Source organism: Xiphophorus couchianus, chromosome 8 (genome assembly GCF_001444195.1).
Source record: "Xiphophorus couchianus chromosome 8, X_couchianus-1.0, whole genome shotgun sequence".
Lineage (NCBI taxonomy): Eukaryota > Metazoa > Chordata > Actinopteri > Cyprinodontiformes > Poeciliidae > Xiphophorus > Xiphophorus couchianus.
In genome coordinates this window covers 7,701,093-7,727,484 of record NC_040235.1, presented here as the reverse complement: position 1 = coordinate 7,727,484, position 26,392 = coordinate 7,701,093, and the positions used below count along the sequence as shown (strand labels likewise).

Sequence of the window (26,392 nt, the reverse complement as noted above, 5' to 3'; positions counted from 1 at the left end):
AGACTTTTGAAATTTCCAAAGGTCAAATATTTTGGATTGTTGAAACTGAGAAACTTTCCAAAAGTCGAACATTCTCAACTCAAAATCTTTGTTTTCAAACTCAGAAATGTTCTAGTTTTTTCTGGAAAATTTCTGAGATTAAACTCAAATTTTTTCAAAAGATTTTCTCTAAAACTTTTAAATCAAAGATCAAAGTTGCTCTCAGTGTCTTCTTAAGAGGTTTTTTGTGTTGATTCCTTCAGTGGTTCTTAGTGCAGCGCCCCCACAGGCGAGGAGGGGAACAGGTTTTTCAAAGGTTTGGATCATTTGACACAGTGCAGTGTGAAATCGAACCCCAGCAGCTGAAAATGTAACAAATGTTGCAACTTTAGTCCTCAATTTAACTCAGACTGGCGGGCAATCTGGTGCAAAAACACCCTTAATATGCTAAGTAGCAGAGCAAAAGATTAAATTGACACGTTTATGTAGATTTTCCCAGTATTTGGGTTAAATGTTTTGGGTTTCCACAAGTTTGTCACAGTAGTTTGCTGACATTTTTGGCCCATTTCTCCTAAACTGGAATCCAAATAAACTCAACATTTACACTCACACGTGAAAATGTCTGCAAACAGATGCGCAATTACATAATCGTACATCTTTGAAAAGCAAAGGTTGAGCCTCCTGCACAACCTACAATAATGTAGGAAGTTGTTTCTGGATGGTAAATCAAGAACAAAACACTTGCCTTTTCTAGCAGCCGTTGTACAGCGCATACACCGGTAAAACCAGCTGACCAAACATGCTGGAGCTCAGCTGGGGTTGCTAGGCAACATTCCAGCGCCCATGGAATGTGAATTAATAATCTGGAAGTTTTGAATCAACTCATTTTCCAGACACCAAAAATCATAAACTTATTGATGGAAAATGCCTTGGTGTTTTGTTGTTTTTTTTAATCGCTTGTTTTTAGAAGCAGTAGAAATGCAAATCAAAGCATGGAAATGTCCAAAATGTAAATTTCACATCTTCACAATTTGTTATGGAGTTTGTTTGGACATTTTGAAACCCAAACATGTCCAGGACACAGAAAACCGTCTCTTTCCTGAATGGTTTGAAGGTCAAACATTCGTAGATAAATTTGGAAATTCAATGTATGAACCATGTTGGTTCATAATTTCCTGTTTCCAGTAAAAGAGGCGGTTTCTTTTTTTATTAGTATTACTTTGACTCCAAGTACAGAAGAAAACATCTATAAGAGAATTTCCCTGAAATCGGAAAAGGGAAAGCCATTGTTGAACCTGTCTGGGTGTTTTTCCATCACTTCTTCATCCTTTTGTATTTTAACTGCAAATTTGAAGCAGACAGAGATCACCACAACAAAAACACACAATCTGAACCAAGAAGCGAGATCTGTTGCTCTGCCATGTTGTTTTGTTTGTTGTTTTTTGAAGACCGGTCTGGCAGCCGAAACGTGCTTCCCTTTCAGAATACAAAATATGCCTTGGAGGCAACACAAGTGAAGCTCTACGCTGATGACTGCCTGCTTGACAAACGTCACGTTGGAGTGCACAATTCTGCTTTTTTAAACCCAATATTTTAACATCAGGTGGCTAATGCTGTGAAAGGGGTTAAAAAATGAAGGAGTGAGGCGAAAAAAACTAATTTATATACTATGAGAGATATGTGAGGCACCCAGGGGGGGCCTGTAAGTTGTGAAAAATTAAAGGAGACGGATTCAAACTGTCCAATTTCCACATCAAACAAACCCTAGGCTCAATACTCCTGGAGTGGCTGCCTCATATCCAACACATCGACTCAGAAAAAAGGTTCCCCCGCTCCCCTCCTCCACCAGTCCATCTCTGCAGCCGCTTTTATTTTATTTCATTTCTTTTTTCCCCCTCCCTCCTCACCAGTGCTCTCTCTATTTCCTCAATAGCCACTCTGTAATTCCCATAAGCACTGTACTGGTTACACTAGCCACTGTCTCTCCCCTGCCTAATTATACCCTTGTGAGTCTATTAATCAACTTGTGAATTATTTAAGAAGGAGAGCTCTTCTGCCTGTAACTGGGTTTGACATCGTGAAGGGGAGACGAAGAGCGGGGGAAAGGTGGGAAAAGGAAATGAAAAGAAGAAGGGAAGACAGAAGATAGCGGGGTCTTCTTGCATTCGTCCCAGGAGGACGAAGCTGCAACCAGACGAGACAAAAAAAAACCTGTTTGTCTTTTTTTTTAATGCAGTTGTTGTTTTCTTCGTCCCACTCTCTATTTCCATGCATAAGTTTTCACGATAAACAGGAAATTCATGAATATATGGAGCGACATTGAGACGGAAGGGCGAGGGCGAGGAAGGAAGAGGAGCGAAAAGTCAAAGCCAAAGAGCGAGCCGAGGCGGCGCTGGGAGCTGCGAAATTATGTAGACAGCAGGATGCACGCATTAACGTAGACAAGCATCGGTAAGCAGATGCAGCCGGGGTCGATCCGCTGTTTGACAGCGTCTGCCCGGAGCTGGTGATGGTGGTCGGCTGGCCCCTCCTAACGACTCCCATCCACTCTGACGCAGCGAGAAACTCACACCTTTATTATTTTTCCTAATATTTTGCGCTCTCCTCAACGTCACTATGAGAATCCGAATGAAATCCTGGATGAGGTGGAATGTTTAGAAGGACTCCAAGGAGAGAAATAAGAGGATGTTGTCAAGGTAATTTACTAGCAAAGGCCTGGAAACTTACAGTGTTATACAAAATAATGGCACTTTAGTGGAACGGTACGATTCCACTAGAAAACACACAAATCTGTTGGAGTGAAAGTGGAAAGATGATCCATAAACACCATAAAGGTGTTTTCTCACCTGATAGTTTGGTATACTCGGTTCAATTGGGGACAAAAGTTGTAACATTTGTTGCTGCGGCTCTCTTTCACATTGCATTGTGTCAAACAAACCCAACCCTGTGAAACTCCCGCTCATCTCCTCGCCTGTGGGGGCGATGCAGCAAGAACCACTGAGGGAAACGGCACAAAAACCTCTGAAGAAGACTCTGAGCACAACTTCCTTATTCACAAAAGGTAAACAAAAATGGAGTAGGGTCAGATTTTAGCGGTTGCAGAATTTTTCTTTTGTCTTTGGTAAAAGATCACAAGACATTTCTCCTGCTAGCACTTCACTAGCGTGCTTGTTTTGGTTTTATTTACCCAGAATTCCCTGTGCTAAAGCCTACTTCCTGCTTTTAGAGTGGACTACGGTCCGCTTGGTGTTCACATATGCATTCAAACTGCACCAGAGTTCACTTCAGCCAAACTGAGACTGAGAATTTTAGGCGGACCAGAGTTCACTTTTTGGTCTGCATCAGAGTTGGATTACACATTCACACCTCCCCAAACAAACCTTTCCCTAAAATCCACGGTCTCAGGTTGATTAAAGTGAACTCTAGTGTGGTTTGAATGCGTATATGAACACCAAGTGGACTGGAGACCGCTCTAAAAGCAAGAAGTGGAGTATAGCATAGCAAATTCTGGGTAAATACAACCAAATGAAGCGCGCTCATTAAGCTCTGCTAAAATCTGACACAACTCCATATTTGTTTACATTTTGTGAAAGAAGTTGTGCTCAGTTTCTTCTTCAGACGTTTTCCTGTCGTTTCCTTTAGTGGTTTTTGGTGCAGCAGCCCCTTCCAACTGCTTTTTCAATTAGTTTGGTTCGTTTAACACAATTCAGCGTGAAAGAGAACCGCACCAACAAATGTTACAATTTTGCTCCCCAATTGAACCGAGTCTAGCAGACAGTGTTGATATTAAAATCGGATATCTACAGTAGTTATTATTCCCTGGAATCCTCCTTGTTATGTAACATGGCCTTTTTTTGACTTCTACTCTAAAGATTTTCTTTAAATGTGTCGCCTATTTCCAAACTTGGGACTCACAAACCAAACCTCCAAAAAGCAACAGACACAAATTTCTTTCTCTGCACATTTATTGGGCGATTGTGCCCCAGGGATGCACCAACGGCTGTTTTCAAAGACGCGTCATTATACGTTCAGTTTCAGCGCGTGTTTGAGTTGCACATCTCATTAGGCCCCGGCGAACAGCGCCGTTGTCTGCGAGGGTACACAAGTCCACATCGCTCCGTCTCTGCGGGATGTTTATTAAATTAATAAAAAGTTGCTCAAGGCGAGCCGCAGTGGCGAATGCTCTGAGCTCGGCCGTGATTGGCACTCTCCACCGCCCCGCGTCGTCTCCTGGGTCCAGGCTGCGTTTGCTTTAACTAACTGGCCGTGACTGAGGAGAGCGGACTGACATGCAGCCCCCTGCCTCTCTTGTCCCCCCGCCCCGTCCGTCCGTCTCATTCCTAGTCTGTCCAACTGGTCCCCAGTTCCTCCAGGATGGGGGTAACAGGAATCCAGAGTAGCTGAAACCTCCAGCTAATTTGTGGTTTGTAAACAAGTTGCTGTAAAGATAATTAATTTAAAGGAATCAATTAGTAAAGCAAACAGTTGGTCGTTACAAACCAGCGGACATGTTTGACCGCGGTAATCACTTTCTAAATATGGCTGTAATGGAAAACGACGTCATGTTGTTGATAAATAATAAACTAATAATTTGCTCTTAAAATAAACACGACCTAATTTGTATGGTTATACTTTTTAAACTGAAAGGTAAAGATGGAAGCAGTGAGCCAGGGGTACTTTCTGTCGGAAAAAAAGTTACAAGTGTTAGAAATCTACAATGATGTATTAGGGCCATTGTGGATTAAAAAAAAGAGAAAAACAGAAATTATTACTAAAAGATTATTAGAAAAAAAAGCCGAGCGCTAAAAGTTGGAAATTTGCAGGATAAAAAGTCAGAAATATTGAGATTAATCTAAGAAATTTTCTAGATTAAACATGGAAAGTTTCAAATCTCAGAAATCTGCTAGAAAAATCTCAGAAATTTACTGGAAAAAATAAGTAAATTTCTGTGTTTTAAGTCAAAAATTTGCCACAAATTTTGAAAATTATCTGAGTAGTTTTCTAGAAAATTCCTGAGTTTGAAAAGTCAAAAATTTGCTATAGAAAACTAGAAATATTTAGATTAAGCTCAGAAATTTTCCTCAAAAAATTAGAAATTTCTAATTTTAGAAAGTTAAAAATTTCAAAGAAAAAACGTTGAAATTTCAAGTACAATTTTAGAAATTTACTAGAAAAAAAACAACTAAATTTCTGCAATCAAAGAGTCAAAAAAAAAAACTCAGAAGTTTTGTGAACAATCTCACAAGAAAAAGACTTTAGCAAAGAAGAACTTAACCAGGAGTATTTTCTACGTCAAATAAAGAAACGCACTGGGTCAGAGGTACTTTCTACAGGAATGAAAATACACAAAGTCACCGGCAATAGATCAATTAATAGCTCTGACAGATTTGGGTCAGGAGTACTCTCTACAAAACAAAAGAACAAGCAATGGACATAGAGTTAATGACCTTCATCCAGATGCCCCAACAACTCAGAGCAGAGCGAGGATTACTTTCTACAGAAGAGAAAAGCAAAAGATGGAGGAAACTCTTGGGGGAAGAATTCAAAAAGAAACTTAGAAATGAGCCATTACCCTCACAGAAACTCCTTATTTAGACTCCAAGCATTATGTTCCAATTAAAAACAAAAGAAAAGTCAAACTCTGTGGAGAATCTGTATAAAACAACCCCCCGCCCCCAACAAAACAAAGGAAAAAATTAAAATATATTATCATCCTTTAAAAATCCTTTTAAAAATAAACAAGACAAACACAAACAAAACAGAACAAAAAAGCCCCGCTGTGTCTCTGCGGCTGGGTTCGCTGGCTCTCCCAGGGCGACTCGTTTGCATGGAAACTGCGAGAGGCAGGGATTGTCGTCGACGGGGAGAGGATTTTCATGTGCAAATTTCAGCCTTACCAACTCTGCATTATTATTATTTCATCAGCGCCTGCGGATCCCCCCAAAACACCCAGCCGCCGTCCCCCGCGGACACTTCAAGATTCAGACCAAATCCTGTTTCCTGTCGCCGTCGTCTTAGCGCTGCTCTTCCCCCCAGAAGGCCCGGCTCGCTGAGCGACACACCGAGTCGATCTGCTGCCGAGATCCAACAAGGCAGGGGAGTCAAACTCATCTTTCCCTTTCTGCCACAGCATACAGAACTTGAATGTTCTCAAATAGGCTGATAAAACCCATCAACATCAACTATTAAATTATTAAATATTATTGTAAAATTCACATTTTGCACGTTTTTGTTCTTACATTTGGGTTTCTACAGTTTCTAAAAACCGCAGAGCTGATTTTTGGCAATAAGTTAATGTTTTTTGGTGTCTGGAAAATGAGCCGTTTCAAAATTCTCCAACTTCAGCGAAGCACAGCCTGGTTACCTAGCAACCCCAGCAGAATTCCACTCGTTACCTAGCAACCTAAGCTGAGCGAAAGCACATTCGTTCCGCTTGTTTTACTGCCGTACGTGCTGTACAACGGCTGCTGGAAAAGACAAGTGTTTTGTTGTTAACTTACCATCCAGAAACTATTTTTGTTCATTGTGCAGGAGGCTCTACTAATGCTTTTTAAAGATGTACGGATGTATAATTATGCATCTGTTTGCAGTCATTTTCATATGTGAGCGTAAGTGTTTAGTTTATTTGGTTTTAAAGTGACAAGAGGCTATAAAACTACTCTTTCTGAAAAGAAATCAAAATAGGCAGAAATCTCATTGTGTAACAATAATTTTGTGCAAAAAAAATTTCATAAAGATGTTTTGTATAGGGCTGCAGCACATTTCGTCAGCTGGTTTAACCGCTGTACAATGGCTGCTGGATAAGATACGTGTTTTGTTGTTGATTTGCCATCCAAAAACCACTTGCTGCATTCTTGTTGGTTGTGCAGGAGGCTCCACTTTTGCTTTTCAAAGGCGTACAGATGTATAATTGAGAATCTGTTTGCAGCCATTTTCAGGTGCTAAAGTAAACATTGATGTAATGGGGGCGTGGACAGAACAACTGATTTTTATATAAAGAGACGAGTCGCACTAAAACAGCTCAACATAGGCAGAGATGACCAGACTGAAATCTCAATGATTTTGTGTGAAAAAAAAAAAAAATTAAATAATGAAGATGCTCTGTTTTGCTTATAGATCTACCCTAAAACGTTCAAGGAATCATAATAGTTCACCTTTATTAAATGAAATAATATTGAGTAAAAGGGGGAAGCTAATGTTATCTGGAGAGCCACATACTGGGAAGGTTTGAGAATCTTTAGTCTAGAGGGTTACATAAAAAGCTATGATGGGCTGGATTTGGCTCCCGGGCCTTAAGTTTGACACATGTGAGATAAGGGAAGGATACACCAGTTGTGACCAGCGGTACTGGTGTTCTCTTGCATTAATTGCTTGTAAACTGCATGGTTGGAGGCTTTCTGGCTTTCAACTTTAAAAAGGAGATTACAGCCAATTAGCAAGTGCTCTGAAAAAGCCCTGGGCGTCTGGGGAATAGTGGCTGATCTCTAATATGGGACAGCTGTGAGCAACAAAAGAACAGTCCTGGTTTGGAAAACACACACATCTAATCTCACATGAAAACATAAAGAAAAACTTGACGGATAACAAGAGCTGCTAAAAGAAGTGCCATTACCAACATAAAAAATGAATGAGAGCATAAACGGGGAAAGAAACGCTCCCAAAGTGGCAAAACGGGAACAGGCGAGGCGGTAAATATGTTTTAAAAGGTGCAAGGGGGGGAAAGGGGCTCGTATTTTATCCTTTTAAATCAATTTGTCAGCTTCCCCTTGCAGCAATGGTAACCAAAAAGAGCCGAGTGTTTCCCTGTAAACTGCCATCTTTAATTTCTTTGTCTGACGTGCGGCGGCGTACCTCGACGCACCAGAGACCCGAGAGTGAGGTGAGCAAAAGGTTCAAAGCCCAGAAGGGAGCAGAGCCCGTGCACCTCTGAGCGCAGCGGATTACGGCGCTCGCTCTCATGTCAAACAGAGGCGGCAAGAGGAGGAACACAAGTCGAAAGATCTCCACAGGCTTCGTAATCTGCGACGATTTATGCCGAGCCCTGCGACTCCGACATCACGAGTCGTTGATTTCCTTCTTTATCTCTTCTCTTTCTTTCCGTTTCTCTCTCTTTTTGTGCGCTATGGCACGCCGCCGCCCCAGCATCTTCCTGCTTCTGTCAGCTGAAATCTCAGACTGGAGGTTTACAGAATGTCAGGGTGTTTTCACACCTGATAGTCCGGTGGACTCGGTTTGATTTGGAACCAAAATTGTAACATTTGTAACATTTTCAGCTGCTGCAGTTTGCTTTCACACTTCACTGTCAAGGGATCCAAACTAATTGAAAATCTGTTCCCCTCCCCGCCTGTTGGGGCGCTCTACCAGGAACCCCTGAAGGAAATGACACAAAAACATCTCAGAAATTTTCTAGAAAAAGCTTCAGTTAGAAACGTTAAAAAAAGGGAGGTGGGGGGAAACTCAAACATTTTTTGATTAATACAAACTTCCTAGAACAAACTTGTAAATTTCTGAGTCAGAAAAGTAACAAAAATTGCAACAACAAAAAAATTTAATTTTGAGTTTAATCTAAGAAATTTACTTAAAAAACATGGACATTACTGAATTTGAAAAGTCAAAACTTACAAGAAAAATACTAACAATTTTTTTGATAAATCTAAAATAATTTCTAGAACAGACTTTAAAATGTCAAAAGTAAAAAGTTTTAGATGTTTGAACATTTCTGTTTCAAAGTTTGAAAATTGTCAAACTTGAAAATTTCTGAGTTAGAAAAGTAAAAAAACTGAGAAAAAAAGAGCAGACTTTGGAAATGTTTTGTTTCAAACATCAAAAGTGTGAAATTCCAAAAAATTTTATCTCCAAAGTTTCTGAGATTAATGTCAAAATGTCTGAGATGTTTGGTGGAAATTTACTCCTCCTGTTCTCCAGTCCACTTGGCATTCACACACACATTCAAACCACACCAGAGTTCACTTCAACCAAACTAAGCTCTGAAGGTGGACCAGAGTTTGCTTCACACCTCGCCAAATGAACCGGACCTTCTAGGCAAATGAACTGGACTAATGCGGACTAAATGGGAAGGCACCCTTAGAAGAACCGTAATCCAATGTTTAAGCATAGAGATTTAATTTAGGGATAAAATGAAATCGGATCTTTAAGTGTCGATACAACTCATCTCCCACATCCAGCACTTTGAGAAGCAAATACTTTCAATGAGATATTCAGCCTCATAAATATATCCATCAACAATAAACACTGCAGAAACACAAAATGTTACCAAGTATTTTTAGTCTATTTTCTTGTGCAAATATTTTAATACAATTAAATAAGATAAAACTAACTTACAAGTAACTTTTCAGCACAAAGTAGGAGCTTGTTTTGGGTAAATAATTATTAGCTCCACTGGCAGGTTATTTCACTTATAATAAGGGAAAAACAAGACGTTATAAATGACTGAATAACGTCTTTAATCCAGTCATTGTGTCCCAGCATGAACGACAAAGGCCTAATTTCATCTTCAGTGCTAAAGTTTATCAGGGTCACACCTTTAAGGTTTCGCTGAGGGAGGGAGGGGAACCTGGAATGGAGCGGAACCTGGAATGGAGCGACCAGCCACCATAAATCCCAGGAGTCCAGTGGATTTCTACTTTCATCCAACCTATGCTCAAGCTCAACAGTAATAAAATATTATTATGATGAAATTGAGAAATAAGAATGAATTTTTAACATTTTTGTTAACCATTTCTTTATTTTTGAGCTGACTGACAAAATAAATCCATCTTTAAGTTACTGAGGCCATCTTTTATAAATATGTTATTGTCACAAAACAATTAATAGATCCAAGTTTGAGTTCTAGTCATATATTTTAATATGAACAGTTTTGCTCAGATGAAAACCTCTGCTCATCTTCTTAATTATCAAAAACTATAATCCGGAAGAAGAACCCTTTAAAATATTCTGTTATCCTCAATATTTCAATATTAGCTCTAAAACATACAGTTACTGTCTCAATGCACCGTCTACTGCTTCTAATAACTCTGCATGCAAATCATTTAGTAATCCTCTCGCTGAGCTCGGGGGAGAATTCCTTCACGGTTTGACCCTCTCCAGCAAGTCAACAGCTGCTTCCAGTCAGGCTTTAGTGGCAACATCGGCATCCTTCAAAATGATGAGTTTTGCCTTTTTATTACATTGCAGTTAGAGATAATTAGAGCTAATGGCCTCGCTCGTTAAAAAGCTCTACAGCTAATTGGCCAGACGAAGAAGAAGCAGCGAAACGCCACTAGGAGGTCAGGAGTTTTAAAAACAGGAATCTGAAAGCCGTAAACATGGGGAGGCTGACCACAGACCGCTGACAACTTCCTTATCAAACTGCATTTTTAATCAGGGATAATCAATATTCAAGGCAACAGATTTAACACAGTTTATATATCCATCATGCACCATGAATATTTTATGCTTTAAAAAAATTTAAAGCCCCAACACTCCCATGTTTTTATTCCCAAAGTCTACAGCAATCTGGCAAATCAGATGTGATTAATTATAAATTGAACTATTACGGCGTGCCTCAGAACCTCACGTTCACAAACTGCTTCTGCAAATGGGAGACAAGCGCGTTTCCTCCTGGTATTTCTGCCGCGCGTATGCAGTCACTGGCTCAGATTCTCATGTAACGTCTGTTTCTGGGGGCGCTCGTTTTATTTGGATCTAAAATACTCAGACGGACATAGAACCGCAGGACGTCCAGAATGTATGAGCGCCCCCTGCGATCCAAATCAACCCCACTGCTTCTCTTTGAAAGCCTCATTCAGAATCAGTATGAAATATTTCCTGCAAGAACAGGCGAGAAAAAAGAACATTCGCCAAACAGAAAGGACATTATCACCAATGAACCAAAGGTGCGATTTGAGCCAAAACAGCCCTGACTTCCCAGGAGATGTGTTTTTGTATCTGGTACCAAGACGTAATCAGCAGACACTTTGACGTTAGCAGATTTGGAGGCCAAGTCAAACCCTTCAACTCCTAGTTGAAGGTAATGACATTTTTGCTTTGACATAGTCTGCGGCAAACCTTTGGTAAGTGGTAGGTCAGTGTTTCTCAAACTTAACCCATTTCCATTTTGTGCCACATCAAGATCGTGAGTGTTGTTGAAGAGGCTGTTTGTTATAACAAGGGACGTATTATTAAAAAATTTACATTTTGCAGGTTTTTGTATTTCCATTTGGATTTCTACAGCTTTAAAAAACATCCAAAGTGCTTTTTAAAAAAAACGGCAAGCTGGTTTTTGGTAGTAATTAAATGTTATTCGGTGTGAGCCGTTTTAAAATTCTCCAAACCCAGCAGAGTTCCGCCCGTTACCTAGCAACCCGTGCTGAGCATAAAGGTGAGCTCCTTCCACTAACAAAGCAATAGGTTGGACTGGAGTATTTTAGGAGTATCAGCGTGACAGAGGCTGAATAAGGTAATTACCGAACAGAAATGATGATTAACTGAAAGATAATGCACCTCTCAAGTCTCGTGTCAAACATTTTCTCCTGTTTAGGACAAAAAATATGCATTTTATGCTTTTCTTCTTTCCATTTTATTCACATTATTTTTCACGGTTTTTTGGCAATAGGTTAATGTTTTTTGGTGTTTGGGAAACAAGCTTTTAAAAAAAACCTTCCAATTGTGAAGTCGACAGGAACTGTGCCGTTACCTAGCAACCCCAATGGAATTCTGCCCGTTACCTAGCAACCCACGTGGTGTTCCAGCATGTTTTGTTAGCTGGTTTTACCACTGTATGCGCTGAAAAGACAAGTGTTTTGCTGTTAAAACCACTTGTTTAATATTTGTTGGTTGTGCAGGAGGCTGAACTTCTGCTTTTCAAAGATGTACAGTTGTATAATTGAGAATCTGTTTGAAGCCATTTTCTCATGCGAGTGTAAACATTGAGTTTATTTGGATTTAAAGTGACAAGAGGCTTTAAAACAGAGCATTCTGAAAGAAACTCAAAACAGGCAGAAATCAGCAGTCTGAAATCTCACTATGTAAGAATAATTTTGTGTAAAAAATTTACCTAATGTGTTCAAGGAAGCATAAAGGGTCACCTTTAAAGGACAGTTTAGCTGCTTGGAAGGAAAATGTACAGAAATTAGAGGTGATTTAAAGCTTTTGAGCAGTACAAACAATCAGGTCAAAATCTTGAGCAGTCCTCCATGTTGGACCGTTCACAGGAGGCTAGGACACTCGTGGAAGCGTTGCCAGTCAAAATACATTAGTGCAGTAAGTGGAAAAAAGGTCTTACTGGGATTTGTTTTCTAAAAATACGCCCACAACCTGGGAAGCTGCAGCGTCTCAGGAGCCGCATCAGAAACTCTGCAGCCCGAGGACACCTCGAGCAAAGGCAAGAGAAATAAACAGGAATAAAAAACCATGCCCCAAACCACTCCTATTACAGACGCGGCGCTGCAAACAGTGGGAAACAATAGTTAGAGAGGAGCAGGACAGAGAGAGCTGGCATCCAGGGGCAGAGGGCTTCAGGGCTGGGAGGGGGCCACTCGGGCAGAGGTGGATAGTTGGGATGCTTTAATGGGCTTAGGGAGGCTAGAGAGCCCCTGCTGGAGGCCCACAGGAGGCCCCTAGCCTGTGGTCATGCCGTGGGCAGGCCTGCCTAGCAGCAGTCAGGTGAGCTGACAGACCCACCCCATGTGGCCTGCCGTCACCCCACATCCCCCTCTTACCTCCTTCGGCACAGATGTTCAGAGTTTGGGGAGCAACAAGCTGAGCACAAATAAATAAAGATGGAGATTCAACGTCTCCAGGCTAGATTCACGTTCACGTTCATCTCTCTATTTTAGTTCAGACTCAAGCTGCTTCAGCATTTTACCCGAAGATTAAAGTTACTAGCTGGTTGTTTTGTTTTAGGTTCACCGCTAACCCTCCTGCACCTGTTGCTGCACATCATTAAGACAGTTGGCTGAAACTAGCTGTGTTTTTATTTGTGGGAGAAGAAGAGGAGTTGGTTGAGGAAGACAAAAACCTCGGTGGTCGCCTGGACAATGGACTGGACTGGAGACGCAACAGTGAAGCACCTATAAGAAGGACAGAGCTAAGATCCTTCAAGAACCTGCAGCTCTTCTGTAAGTCCATTGTTGAAAGCGTCATCTCTTCATCGATCATCTGATGGGGCAGCAGCATCAGAGCCAGGGAGATAAAAAGGCTCAACAGCTTGATAAAGAAGGTTCTGTTCTGGTTCTGTTCTGGGGATGATTGTTGAACCTCTGGAGACGATTATGCAAAGAAGGATTCTTCAGAAAATCAAGAAAATTAAAGAATGATAGATCTTCATGAGACTGTTCTGGGAAAACAAAGCATCTTCAGTCAGAGGCTTCTTCAAACTCAGTGCAGTACAAACCGCTACAGGAGATCTTACTTGCCAACAACCATCTACAATAGCTGCTTGAAAAATCTGAATCAATGAGTTACAACAACATTCAATTTCCCTCTGGGATCAATAAATTGAATTGCATTGATTCAACTGGGGCTGCACCAAATGCAGTTTTCTGACCGATCACCAATTACGTTCTATAAAACGCCTGACCTGCCGATTCCGATTTTGGCCGATACCAATCTTTTTTGTCTGAAATGGATATCTTTAGTTGAAACCACTGAAAGTAGCAAAAATGATGAAATATCACAGAAAAAATGTTAAACTTTGATTTTTAAAAAGCTGAAAACTTGCAGTAGCTGACCAATCGTTCTAGAGTTCCGCTTAGGTTGCTAGGTAACAGGGCTTGGCTTCACTGGGGTTGCTAGGTAACGGCACAGTGCCCACAAAGCAAAAAATCTTACCAAGTAATTTTGGTCTAGTTACTCCTGAAAATATCGTAGTACACTTGAAATAAGACAAGACTAACTTACATGAAACTTTTCAGCAAGAAACAGAAACTTGTTTTAAGTAAATAATTCCTCAATATTAATGAAAAAGTTGTAGTTCCACTGGCAAATTATTTCACTTATAGCAAGACATTTTCCCCATGATTCCTCATAACCTCAATGAAATAATGGAGAACTTTAACCTCTTTGAAAAACAGAGCTATACATAGCCGCTCCAATGCCTGAATAAGACACCGACGTCTCCTCTGATTGGCTGATAGATGATGAGAGCTAGCATACAAAGCGCTTCCACAACAGAAAGTGACCAAAGCTTCTTTCCTCAACATGTTTGCCATAAAAATCTCTGTAGACGGTCATTTACAAAACAAACCAGGAGTCCAACATATTCTACAAAGTTTTCAGAGTTTAAAAGAAGTGAAAACTGACAGCTTGAGTCTGTCCTTCAACACAAGTTTTCCTCTTTGTGATGCATTGTGACTGTGCTTATGGAGTCAACCTTTTGCCTCGCTGATTCCCCAAAGCCCCGTCCATACAGCCCACTGCAGGAGATAAAGCTGGGCTCGGCTCGGCCCGGCCCGGCCGCTGAGGCCTGCGAAGCCTCTGGCATAACTCTCAGCACGAGGAAAAGAGCAGCTTTATCACCGCTGCTCAAACATTCATCACACGACCTCTGCTGCAGCACGCTCCAAAGGGGGAGGGAGCGGGACGATACCGCCTCCGTCTATTCCCATCCTGCAAGCCTCCGATTTGGGAAGACCGTGGCAGAAAAGCAGCTTCAAAGTTTTGGGGGGAGTCGGGTCAACTCTCATCACACCGAAGAAGAAGAAGAGGGACGGAAGAGGGGAGGCTCTGAGCAGTCAGGAGGGAGGTCATTATCGGGCCGTGTTTATACCCACACTGATGTGTGCTGCTGCTTTAACGTTCAGAATATAGAGCTGCTGCCGTTACTGCAGGCAAAAAAGTTTATGTCCCTCTCTTTGTCTCTGGTTTGTGCTCACAGAGGAAGAGCTTTACCTGGTTTCTGTGGTTTTTACTCAGAGATGAAAGCAAAACCTTTCCAGGAAGCTAATTAAATATCTATGCTCAAATATTGGACATATTTTGGTTCATTTTGGACTTCAGTGGATAATTTCAGAAAAATGATGGTCCTTCTTACATGTTTCTTAGTCTTCAAAAACACTAAATCTTACCAAGTATTTTTGGTCTTGTTTCTACTGCAAATATTTTAATACATTTGAAATAAGACAAAACTTACAAGTAACTTTTTAGTTAAATATAGGAGCTTGTTTTATGTAAATAATTCTTTGATATTGATGAATATGAAAAAGTACTGGTGAAATACCTGCTAGCGGAACTAGGAAGAGTTAAAATGTCATGTTCAGGTTTACTAAGATACTTGCAGTAGAAACCAGACCAAAAATACTTTTTAAGATTTTGTGTTTTTGCATTTTTTTTATCATTTGAGAAAACAAAGAACTATAATTTAGAATTTATAAAAAGATAAATTTGTCCTAAAATGTAAAATGATCAAATAATCGCACAAAAAAATAAGGAATTTGTGATTTTCAAAGAGCTGGAAACTTGCAGTAGCTGACCAAACGTGTTGGAATTCAACTTGAGTTGCTAGGTAACAGGGCAGAGCTTGGCTGGGGTTGCTAGCCAACCGCACAGTGCCTACAGTGCAAAAACACAAACTCTTACCAGGTATTTTTGGTCTGGTTTCTTTGTAGACTTGAAATAAGGAAAAAAACTAACATAAGTAACATTTAAGCAAGATATGGGAGCTTGTTTTAAGTCAATAAATCCTTAAAATGGATGAAAAAGTTCTAGATCCATTGGCAGATTATTTAAATTTTTCCAAGGCATTTTCTCATGTTACACGTGAAATAATCTGAAATTATGTAACTGGTATTTTTCACCAATATTAAGGAATTATTTACTAAAAACAAGCTCCTATAGCTTTCTGAAAAGTTACTTGTAAGTTAGTTTTGTCTTATTTCAAGTGTACCAAGATATTTTCACTAGAAACTAAAAGTACTTGGTAAGATTTTGTGTTTTTGCAGTGTAAGCATTTATATAATGTTAAACCAAGGAAGTTGGTTTAACATTTTAAGTTAAACCAAAAAGGTTTGACCCAAGTCATACATTTTAAAAGACATTACCTCTAATACTAGCCACATGTATATAAGCTTTTGAATTCAAGGAAAGATACAAATAAAACCTCTAAAAACAATATCCTTATTTAGTTTTCTGGCATCTAACAAATAGAAATAACTTTAGTAATTCTAACTAAGATAAAACAGGAGAAGTTTGGTTGAATTTAACTTCAGAAAGTGAGAAAAAAATCTTTCTTTTTATGGTTTCAACTGTATAGGTATTTCAAGCAGACATTGTGGACTAATAATAGCAAAGCGAAGTCAAAGTATGCCACACCAGTGGTGTTAAACATGATGGCGTATTTAAATTGGAAATCTGGCGGCGACAGTGACGGTAAAAACCTTGTGCCTTCGTTGGGAAGGCGAGAAGAGGGTTAGGCGAACAAAAGCCTTGAAAAGGAGTCCAATTCTCCAGCTCCTTCCCCAATCCGTGCTGTTACTCGCTCGTAAAGTACACAAGAAAAAAGAAAATAGTAGCATGCATATCATTCATTAGTAGCAAATAAAAGAAATTCTCTCTAATAGTGCCCCCAAATCCCAGAGCTCCCGGCACCGCGGAGCAGGGAACTAAAGAAAGAGGGGGGTGGAAGAAGAGATGCAAAAAGGAAGCCGTCTCCCTCAAGTGCTTGTTAGGCCCAAATTATTATGGCGATGAATAATTTTAAAAATAAATAAGAAAATAAATAAATAAAAAAGAAACATTTATAGATCTAAGTATTATCAGAGGAGCTGCGGGTCTGTTGCCAAGCTCTCCGGGCCCGTTTGAAATCCGTCTTTGTTTTTCACTTTGATCTTTAACTGCTAACCTATCCATCGCTTCACCTGATCCCCCGTTAGAGCTCCTTCACCCACTTCCTCTCTGCTAAACTTTTCCCTTTTTTTAATGCCCTGCGCACTAAGCGGTAATCATCATCATCATCACTTTTCTCGCCCTCCTCATCATTAGCTTTAGGTTCTTCCACAGCAGTAATTAGCATGCGGCGCAGGGAGCCGGATTGGGCAGCGGAGAATGGATGTGGAGCAAAGCAGGAAGCGGTTTCTGTTTTAGTTTCTCTCTCATCAGATCAGTTTTTACCAACTTTTCCTCAAACATCATTTTCATTCTTGTCTTTTCTCATGTTTTCTTTTCTTTCGTTTGCCAATTTGTTCCATCTAGTATTCTCTTCTTGGTTTGTCTTCTTCTGTTCATTTTCTATTTCAACAGTTTATTTTCTTTTTTATCCCCCCAATCAACCGTTTGAATTTCTTTGCTTTTTTCCCTTTTCTCGTTTTAATTTTGTCTCTCTACCTCTATTATTTACTACAAAAGAGAATTAGGGAAGCTGAAAAGAAAGATAAATTTGACGTTTTTCTGTGAATTCTGAATTTAAACTCAAAATTCTGACCTTTTGTCAGAATTCTCCAAAGAAGTCATAATACTAAGAAGAAATAAAAATAATTCTGAGACTATATTATGTCTTTTTTCCTCAGGATTCTGATATAAAACTCAGAATTCTAAGAAAAAAAGTCAGAATTTTGGGGGGGGAAAAATCTGAGATCAAATTTAATCTCAGAATTCTGATGCAATTTTCCAAAAAAAGTCAAAATTCTAAGTAAAATTTGTGAACTCAGACTCAAATCTGACACTTTTTCCTCTGAGAAAAAGAAATGAGATCATACTCTGACTTTGGTTTAAGAAATCTGACTTTTTCTCAAAATTCTGAGAAAATTATGAATTCTGAGAAAAAGAACTGAGAGATGAAAGTCAGTATTTAATCTCAGAATGAAGTTTTTCTCTGAATTCTGACAAAAGATTCAGAGAAGGTTATATTGGCTCTAGTGAACTGTATTTGAGAGAGGTCAGACAGTAAAGTGGGCAATGAGAGAGGGGGAGGACATGCAGCAAAGGTTCATCAGGCCGGGATTCGAACCTGTGATGGCCGCATCGAGGACTACGGCCTCCATACATGGGTTGTGCTTTACTCCTGCGCCACCGCAGCACCCCAATACCAATTTGTTTAGTCTGAAATGTTGCTAAATATAGCAAGAAAATTGTTGAGTCTGTGACTATTGCTAACTGCAAACGTGCAGACATGACCTGGTGGGCCAGTCAATTCAAATTCAAAAGTACTTTATTGATCACAAAAGGGAAATTAAATGTAATTCAAGTTTTCAAATTGTTATTGTAGATAGTGATGGCTGTTGGCAGGTAGCGCTCTGTATCAGAGAATCTGAAGATACTCTGTATTCCCAAGACAGTCTTATGAACAGGATGGTCAAGATTGTCCACCATTTTCTTGATTTTATGAAAAATCCGTCTTTGCATAATCATCTCAATCGGTTCCACAGTCGTCCCCAGAACAGCACCAGCCTTCTTTATCAGGTTGTTGGGCTTTTACCCCAACAGATGATGGCAGAAGAGATGATGCTTTCACCAACAGACTTATAGAAGATCAGTCAAACCTTTCTCCTGGGAAAGCAGAAGAGGAAAATGGCTGACCTTTGCTGAGGGAGATAAGGTTGGCCATTGACCAATCTCCCAAAAATAAGGAAGTTGTTTGACACTAAACCTCCTAGTTTAGCATCAAAATGGAGCATTCAATATGTCACAGACAAAAATTAGCGATTGGGTGAAGTTTAAAACCTTCACAAAGTCCAAGCCTTTAGCTACCAAACGTTTCTCAATCGCCAAGGGTCAAGACCCTCTGTACGAAGCAAACAGCATAGAACAAGGGGCTGGTTCTTACCAGGCTAGTTATTACCTGGTAATCACAGCCAGTGATATCAATCACTGGCTGTGATTCATATCCGAATGAGACCTACACCCAGCCATCGTCTCTGTAAGTCCCCAGCCCCCGTCCTCACCTCTCATCTTCCTCCGCCACCCCCTCCTGATCTCCCAGAGCCCCCGAGTGGCTCGCTCCATTCCGTTTCATCACACATCAAACGAGCCCGGCACTCTCCACGCAGGGCGGACCCAGGGACCCAAACATCTGCACGGGGAGGCGTGCGTGGGAGGGGTACCCAGGCGTCCGAGCGCATGTGGAGGAGGAGGGCTTGAGCAGATGTCATAGGGACCCGAGCAGCCGGCTGGGGGGGACGCCACGGGGAAAGAAAGCTGTAGTGAAGGGAGCCGGCTGGCCTGAAGCTGCTCTCCTCACCTTAGAGCTCAACTCCCTCCTCCTGCTCCCCGTTTTGACAGGACAATTAGGTAATTAGTCACCTCGGCGCTAATAACCTCATCATTACTTGCCTGTGTGTGTCTTCTCTCTGTTTAAAATTCCTGCTCAGCCGCTCCCAGAAGCCCCGAATTAAAAGTGGAAAGGCTAAAGGAGGCGTACGGTTACCTCTGTCTGGCATCTCCCACGGCTGCCAGGGCTCTGATCTCGACCAGAGAGGGTCAAGATCACTGTGACAACCATTAACACCGAAGCCATTTCATCAGTGCCTCATCGTGTCAGGCGCAGGCTGCAGGGGGACTCTGATCATCGCTGACATTTCCCCGGTTAGGAAAAGTGGCAATCCGGAGAGCTCTTCTTTTTTTTTCTTTTGCTATCACAGAGTCATCAAAGGGCTTGTCTGAGAACAGCTGTTGACGTCAGCGTGCGGCTACAAGTGTTATCCCCACTCCACATATGAAGGGGTTTTTCCCGACTAATCTGCATGTGCATCAGGCAGATCTGTAACTTCACAGGCATGTTATCTGTCATCCAACAGGATTCATATTTTGACAGACGTTTCAGGAGAAATATGGAGCTAAGAAGCTGAAAAGTCAATACTGAAGATCTATCTCCACACAAAGAGACCACCTTAAAAACTCAATACATAAAAACATAACTAAAAACTTCATTTATTTCAGGACTAAGCTCAAAATGTAAAACTAAAAGTGGTAGGCAACACTAACTGAAAAGCTAGGCGCGCTAATCATAAACATACATAGCAAATACTAATGGTAAAGCGCTGACCATACGCAGTAGTTCCACTAACGCTAAAGTGCTAATCATAAACATTAGTTTTGCTAATGCTAAAGTGCTAGTCATTTTAGTGCTAGCACTAATCAGAGTGCTTATGATTAGCACTTATATTAAAGCGCTAATCATAAGCATCACTTCCACTTACGGTAAAAGGCTAATCATAAATATGAGTTCCACTAACACTAAAGTTCTAATTATAAATATTAGATGCGCTAAAGCGCTAATCATACACATTAGTTCCACTAACATTAAAGAGCTAATCATAAATATTAGGTCTGTTAACTTTCTGTCACTTTAGTCCTAGCACTAATCAAAGTTCTTCTTATTAGTACTTAGAATAAAGCACTAATCTTAAGTTTTGGTTCCACTTGTGCTAAAATGCTAATCATAAACATTAGTTCCATTGATGCTAAAGTTCTAATCATAAATCTTAGTTCTGCTAAAGCTAAAGCACAAATAATACACATTACAGAGCTAATCATAAATATTAGTTCTACTAGCGCACTATACAAACATGGTATATAGCAGAACCTAATGCTAAATCGCTAATTAAAAGTGTAAGTTTTGCTAATACTTTGTACCATCAAAGTATTGATCAGAAGCTAATGTGCTAATCAGAAACGGTATTTCTGATAATGCACTATATGATGTAGTATACAGCAAAAGCTATTGCTAAAGCTCTAAGGCATTAAATTAAATCATATTAATGCCCACCATGTTATTACCCTCAATAGGACCAAATTTATCATTACACATTACAAGACATATTTTCCATGCTGTAGGAGAAATATTCTGAAATTGCTAGTACTTTTTCAAAAAATATTAAGGAATTACCGATATAAAACAAGTTCATATGTCTTCTTCAAAAGTTACTTGCAAGTTAGTTTTGTCTTTTTTCCAAGTGTCCAAAGATATTTGCACTAGAAACTAGACCAAAAGTACTTGGTAAGATTTTGTGTTTTTCATTCATGAAACAGTACAACAAGTGGACGAAATATTGTAAAACCTAATGTTGTACTCCTTGATATACCGATGAAGAACTGCAAAAGACCTCAATTTTTAAGTGTACTGTGGGGGTTATTAGAGTGGAAGCCTCACTGCGCACATCTATATTTGTATACAAATGAAGTTTTCTTGATGAATAAAACATCTAAACCGAATGTGGAGAAATTTTAACCACAGAGGAGAGCATAAAAGAACGGGGAGATGAATCTAATTGATTCTGCCACTCGCAATATTCTCGCCTGCAACAAACTCCGGCAAAATAGATTTTGCATCTTACTCGCCTTTATTAGGCCCAGCTGGGCGCACCGCCTTGGCTCGACGTCAGGTTCGCCGTACTTTATCACGACTCCGGCTAATGAGAGATAACTTTCCTCCGACTCCACCGCTGCTAAAGTTGTGCAGTTTTTGCACCAGCAATTACTCAGAGTTTGCTGATATTTCTTCCATTTGTTTCAGTGAAGAAAATTTGCATCACATAACCAGGGGCCTGCTGTAGGGCTAACCGAGACGGGGTTGTAATAAATTATAAGGTCTCAGGCTGTTTGACAAAGTACCAGAGGATTTGCTCATGGCCAGACTGCTGCACCAGAGGTCACTGCTTCTTTCTTCGGTGTCATAAACTCTCCTGTTTGGCTAAAAGTTGTAGATTTTGTTGCCAAAATTATCTGAAAAGAGATAAAAGTTATTAGACTAATTTTCTGTATCTTTTTGGTAAATTATTCATTTTATTTTAAATAGTTTTACACCAGATAATTTATTGCTAAATGCTGTTTGTACAACATTAACATGAATGTAAAAAAAAAAGAGAATATTATATTTTAATTTAGGGGTGTAAAAACCTTTTGACCGAATATGTCAAGTTTCACCACAAAATCTTTAGTATTTTCAATTATAATTGAAAAGGCTATTTGTTTTTTTATTTTTACTTGCTAATTAAACAAACTAAACATGATATTTTAATTGAATAAGCAAAGCAGTACAATTTTTATGATCTTTCAAGTTTGCTAGCTTAAAAACATACTTAAAAATTTAAAACAGAAAACTAGATCTTACATTTTTTTATCTTTTTCTGAATTTCTTTGTCTTTGATTATGGCTAACCCTCTTACTTTAAACTCTAAGTTCATTAAAGTCTCCATTTGGTTGCTATTACTAATAAATTAAACTAAAAGCAACATGGCTCCTCTATCAACCCGTTAACAATGTTTTTAACAGGGTTGCACTGAGAAGTAGCTCCTACAATGAGCTCAGCACATGTGCAGTTCTACCATGTGTTTGCTAATTGCTGCTGGCTAGTCTGAAGGAGCTGAGTGGGGGAGTAGCGAGGGAGGTCTGCTCTGTGAGGAGAAAGCTCTGAAGATTGGAAACGGCAACCCAGAGGAAGAGAAGCCTATGAAAGAGGAGGAGCTACGTCTCAAAGGCGGAGCTACGTCCACCCAGGCGTTTTCAGCTGAATGGTTGCCATGGAGATTGAAGAATTTCTCAAACATGCATGAAAGACTCAAAGCAACACTTTAGGTTTGTTTTTGATGACGAAATAACATTATGACATGATGTAAATCTAAAAAAAGTTGATTTTACATACTATTGCCTCTTTTAAACCAGAAATACCAATAACTGTTACTTCTTGTTTTGTAAAACAAAATGATTTATTCACTTCAGTTTAAATTAAAGGTTGGATTTTTCAACCTGTTCTATTGGAGACTGTCCTTGGGATGTTTTTTTCATCTATCACTGGTTCTACTAGGCATAAATACCGATAAGTGAGTCATAAATTCAGATGCCAAGACCACAAAAATATTCTCTGAACCATAATTAATAGCTTCAATAGTGCTGCAGCTGTGAGATTGGGATAATGTTTGAATATCAGCATCTCTCTCACAGCACAGGGTGCAAAATATCTGATTGACAGGCAGCTCTCAACTCCGATCAAGGTGGAGATAGGAGGGGTGACGGCTTCCTGGCGTCTCGTATTTGTTGTATTTGACAGGTGCAGCCAGGCATCCCGGAGTCCTGGTGGAGCTCTGCGCCGTTTATGCAGATTAACACGTCAAAACTACAAATGAATAAATAAACTGGCGAGCACAAATCAGGCATTTAGCCCGAGGCGATGGCATCATTAACAGATTAAACAAAGTGACTAATCACAAAAACAATCCGCTTCAGAAGTGGAAGCAGTTAAAAGACGCCAAAGTGTGAGGCTAAAAAGCTAAGCTATCTTAATTATTCAACGACAGGCAAACAAAGGATTCATAAATAAATAGTCCAATGAAAATAAAAATATAAACTGTTGGAGTTTAGAACTAAGAGAAGCAGTTTTAACATGACAGATAGAATTAAGATATTCTAGGTTGGTGTTGAAACAGGTGAGTTTTTGGTAAGAGTCCGAGTTGGAGCTGTTGGGCAGTGAACTTCCATCCTTCCTTCTGGGATGGTTGATTGACTCATGACTAAAGTTTCTCTCTGTAACATGACAAACTTAAAATAGTTTTGAAATGGTTGTATAAGCTTTGCCTGAATTATGGCAACAATTAGCTTCTCTAGGTCTCGTCGCTGTATTGACACACATTGTGTGTAGGGGAAGCATAAAAGGTATACTTAGTTTTTTGTACCAACAATCATGTCTTTTCCAAGAGACTAAAGCAGCCTTAACCTCAGCTTCTTTCATTCCTGTACACGGACTCAGCTGTAAACACAGTCTAAATTGGCCTAAAAAGACTCCGGTTTTCCAGACATCCCTCCACGCACGCCGCAGACGCCAGCCTCCTTTGACCTTCACACCAAACCGCGGCCTGAAACCTCGGCTATTGATTTTTCTAACTATCTGTTTACTCCTCGTCTGCACACTTTCCCAGCTGCTTGGAGAGCATCGCTTGCCCCGAGGCGATCAGCAGGGCTCAGCTTGTTCCAGTCTTTGATCATCGTTCAGCCAGCGGATTAACATATGCACACTCTCTTCCTCCCTTTGTCGCTGGGCTTGATAATAAATCTACAACCCTTCCTCTATCACTCCCTCTCTCTATCTCTCCTTCTCTCTGCCTTGCTCCAATAAGGGACGAGCCATGAATCAATCACCCCGCTTTACGCCTCGTGTCAGACATGGATGCAAATCACAGAAGGATCTGTGGGTAAAGCTCTGCTTATTAAAACCCGATGCCGCGCTCATTACGAGGCCGCCTCATGCACATGCATGTCGCCAAGGCGAACAGCAGGTAACACTCGGTAAAAACAGCAACACTGGTGGAGATAAAACACAGACAGACAAGATTAGCCGATTTCTAAGACTATTATCTCAACAGAGGCCAAAACTAAGCCTCATCCGCTCTGCCAAACCTAAAGGAGAATTGAAAGCTGATGAAGTTAATTACCGAGACATTGTGGGAGGTTAAAGCGTTGTCTAAAAGAAGCTTAATCGGAGGGGAAACAGCAGGGCAGAGGTTTGGGTTCGTAGATACCCTCGCTGTGCAGTAAGTGTCCTAATTAGGGTTAGTTTGAGCCGACAAACCATCCCAGTTAGCTCGCTTAAAGGGCCAGGGCTTCTGGGGTTTAAACAACAATCAGGCCTCTGCAAGTAGGACAGCAGATAAATGTATGAGAAGCAGAAATCCAGATGTGAGTGGCTTTTTTCCTCAGAAACTAACCTATCTGCTTCCTCTAAGGCCGCAGCTGAAACACGCCCTCACTCCCCGTTGCCTTTCTTATTTATTACGACCTAATTATATCAGCATGTCGGCAAGCAGCTCCTTGCCCTAAATGCCGCAATGCTCTGGTGGCTGAGCTCGTTCTTGCAGACCTTATGGTTAGGAGCTGTGTAGCATTTAACCACGGCTCTCTCTGAGCCACACGGGGTTGTTTAACATTAACTTTTTTTTTTTTTCACTCCCGTTTTTTTGCAGCCCATCAACGATGCAACGGACCAGGCAGAGGGAGTGCATGCAGTGAATGAAAATACAGGCGCAACGTGAGTTCAGGACTGATAGGATGAAGAGGTGGAGTGAGTTTGGATGAGTTCCCCTCCTCTTCATCCTCTTCATCATCATCCGAGTGTCGGCCTCAGTTGCCCTGGAAGATGCCAGATCCCATGGAAACCCATTTTCACCAGTGTGATGAAAGAAAACATAAAAATTTTGAGATAGTATCTCATAACTGCAACACAGCTAAGTAATTTCTCTGAGATATTGTCTCATAATGATGAGACATGGAAGTTATTATTGTATATTCCCTTGATGGCTGAAGCTACATCTTCACTTTACCTCTAATTGTGACTAAACTAGGAGGAAATTATTTTATTTTATTTGTCCTTTTCACAATTTTATTTTTTAAATAAAAACTTTCATTTCATGAAAGTACCCTTATTGCTCACTATCTACATGTTTGTCTTAGTTAGAGGGACTCAACATATCTCATTGACAGCTAATGATCAAATATTGCTAGTTAGTAATATTTTACGTTTGAGCCATTTTCTCCCTTCATTTATCGATTCACCTGCATTTCATGTTCTTGTGTCACTAAGAGCATCTCATGCACTAATGCCAGTTTGGTAGAATAACTTATTTTTATCACGCTGCGATGAACAGATGTAGTAGCTAACTGACAACATGCTAGCTAACGTTAAAACAGCAAGCTTACCGCGGGTAACCATGGCAACCAGCGGCCTCCGAGGCTCTGGGTTGCGCGCGCAAGTCAAGTTGCGCGCGCATCCGCTGTGTTTTAGAAAAGCTGTGTCCGATCGGCAAATAAACGACGACCGGAAGAGAAAAGCTGGCGTAGTCTTCGGCTAGCTGCCTAGCCTCCACCGCAGCGCAACTCATGTTGCCTAGCAACCGTGACAGCGAAAAGCACAGAGCAGCAAAGGGGGGAAAAAAACGGAGCCAAAGTTTGTTTTTTGGTCACGGTTTACTCCAGATTCCTGTATTATTCTTCACCTTTTGTAGTAAAGAAATCTGTTATTTGATTCTAAAATGTTTAAAAATGTATAACACATGTCTATAAGGAATGAATATAAGCAAATTATTCATTTACAAATTCAATACTCTCCAGATCTCAGATAAAACATTACAGTTAAATAAAACTATTATATTTGAAGGCTTAATTTTAATCAGTCAACCTGATTTGCTCAGGAATAAATTAAATATTTCAGTAACCCAAACACTTTACAACTAGATGCTACCTGTGTGAATAATACTCCCCTCATTTAATCTCCCTTTGGGATTAATAAAGTATTTTTGAATTGGGGAAAGCTGGCAGGAGTTTGTAAAACAATGTGCCAGGAGTCACAGCTACATTCTTGTAAAAAATCATTTTGTGTCACTTAAAGTGTAATATAGCAAAAATAATTTGCCTGTCTGAATTATGGGACATGGCGGGGCATGAAGGATCCACCGAAGCCATCCTTCAAATATGGGGAAAAGAAGGAGGCGTTTGA

The 26,392-nt window shown here is 40.2% G+C and overlaps 1 long non-coding RNA gene across 1 annotated transcript in view; it reads right to left on the bottom strand.

The window, feature by feature from the left end:
* Positions 1–3,926: 3,926 nt before the first annotated feature.
* The window catches only part of LOC114150126 (uncharacterized), a 32,879-nt gene continuing 10,413 nt past the window's right edge, over positions 3,927–26,392 (bottom strand). The window contains exons 4-5 of the long non-coding RNA XR_003596674.1: positions 5,427–5,473; positions 3,927–4,418 (exon numbers count right to left, since the gene is read on the bottom strand). This is a non-coding gene — a long non-coding RNA (uncharacterized LOC114150126). The remainder of the gene's footprint in view (positions 4,419–5,426; positions 5,474–26,392) is intronic.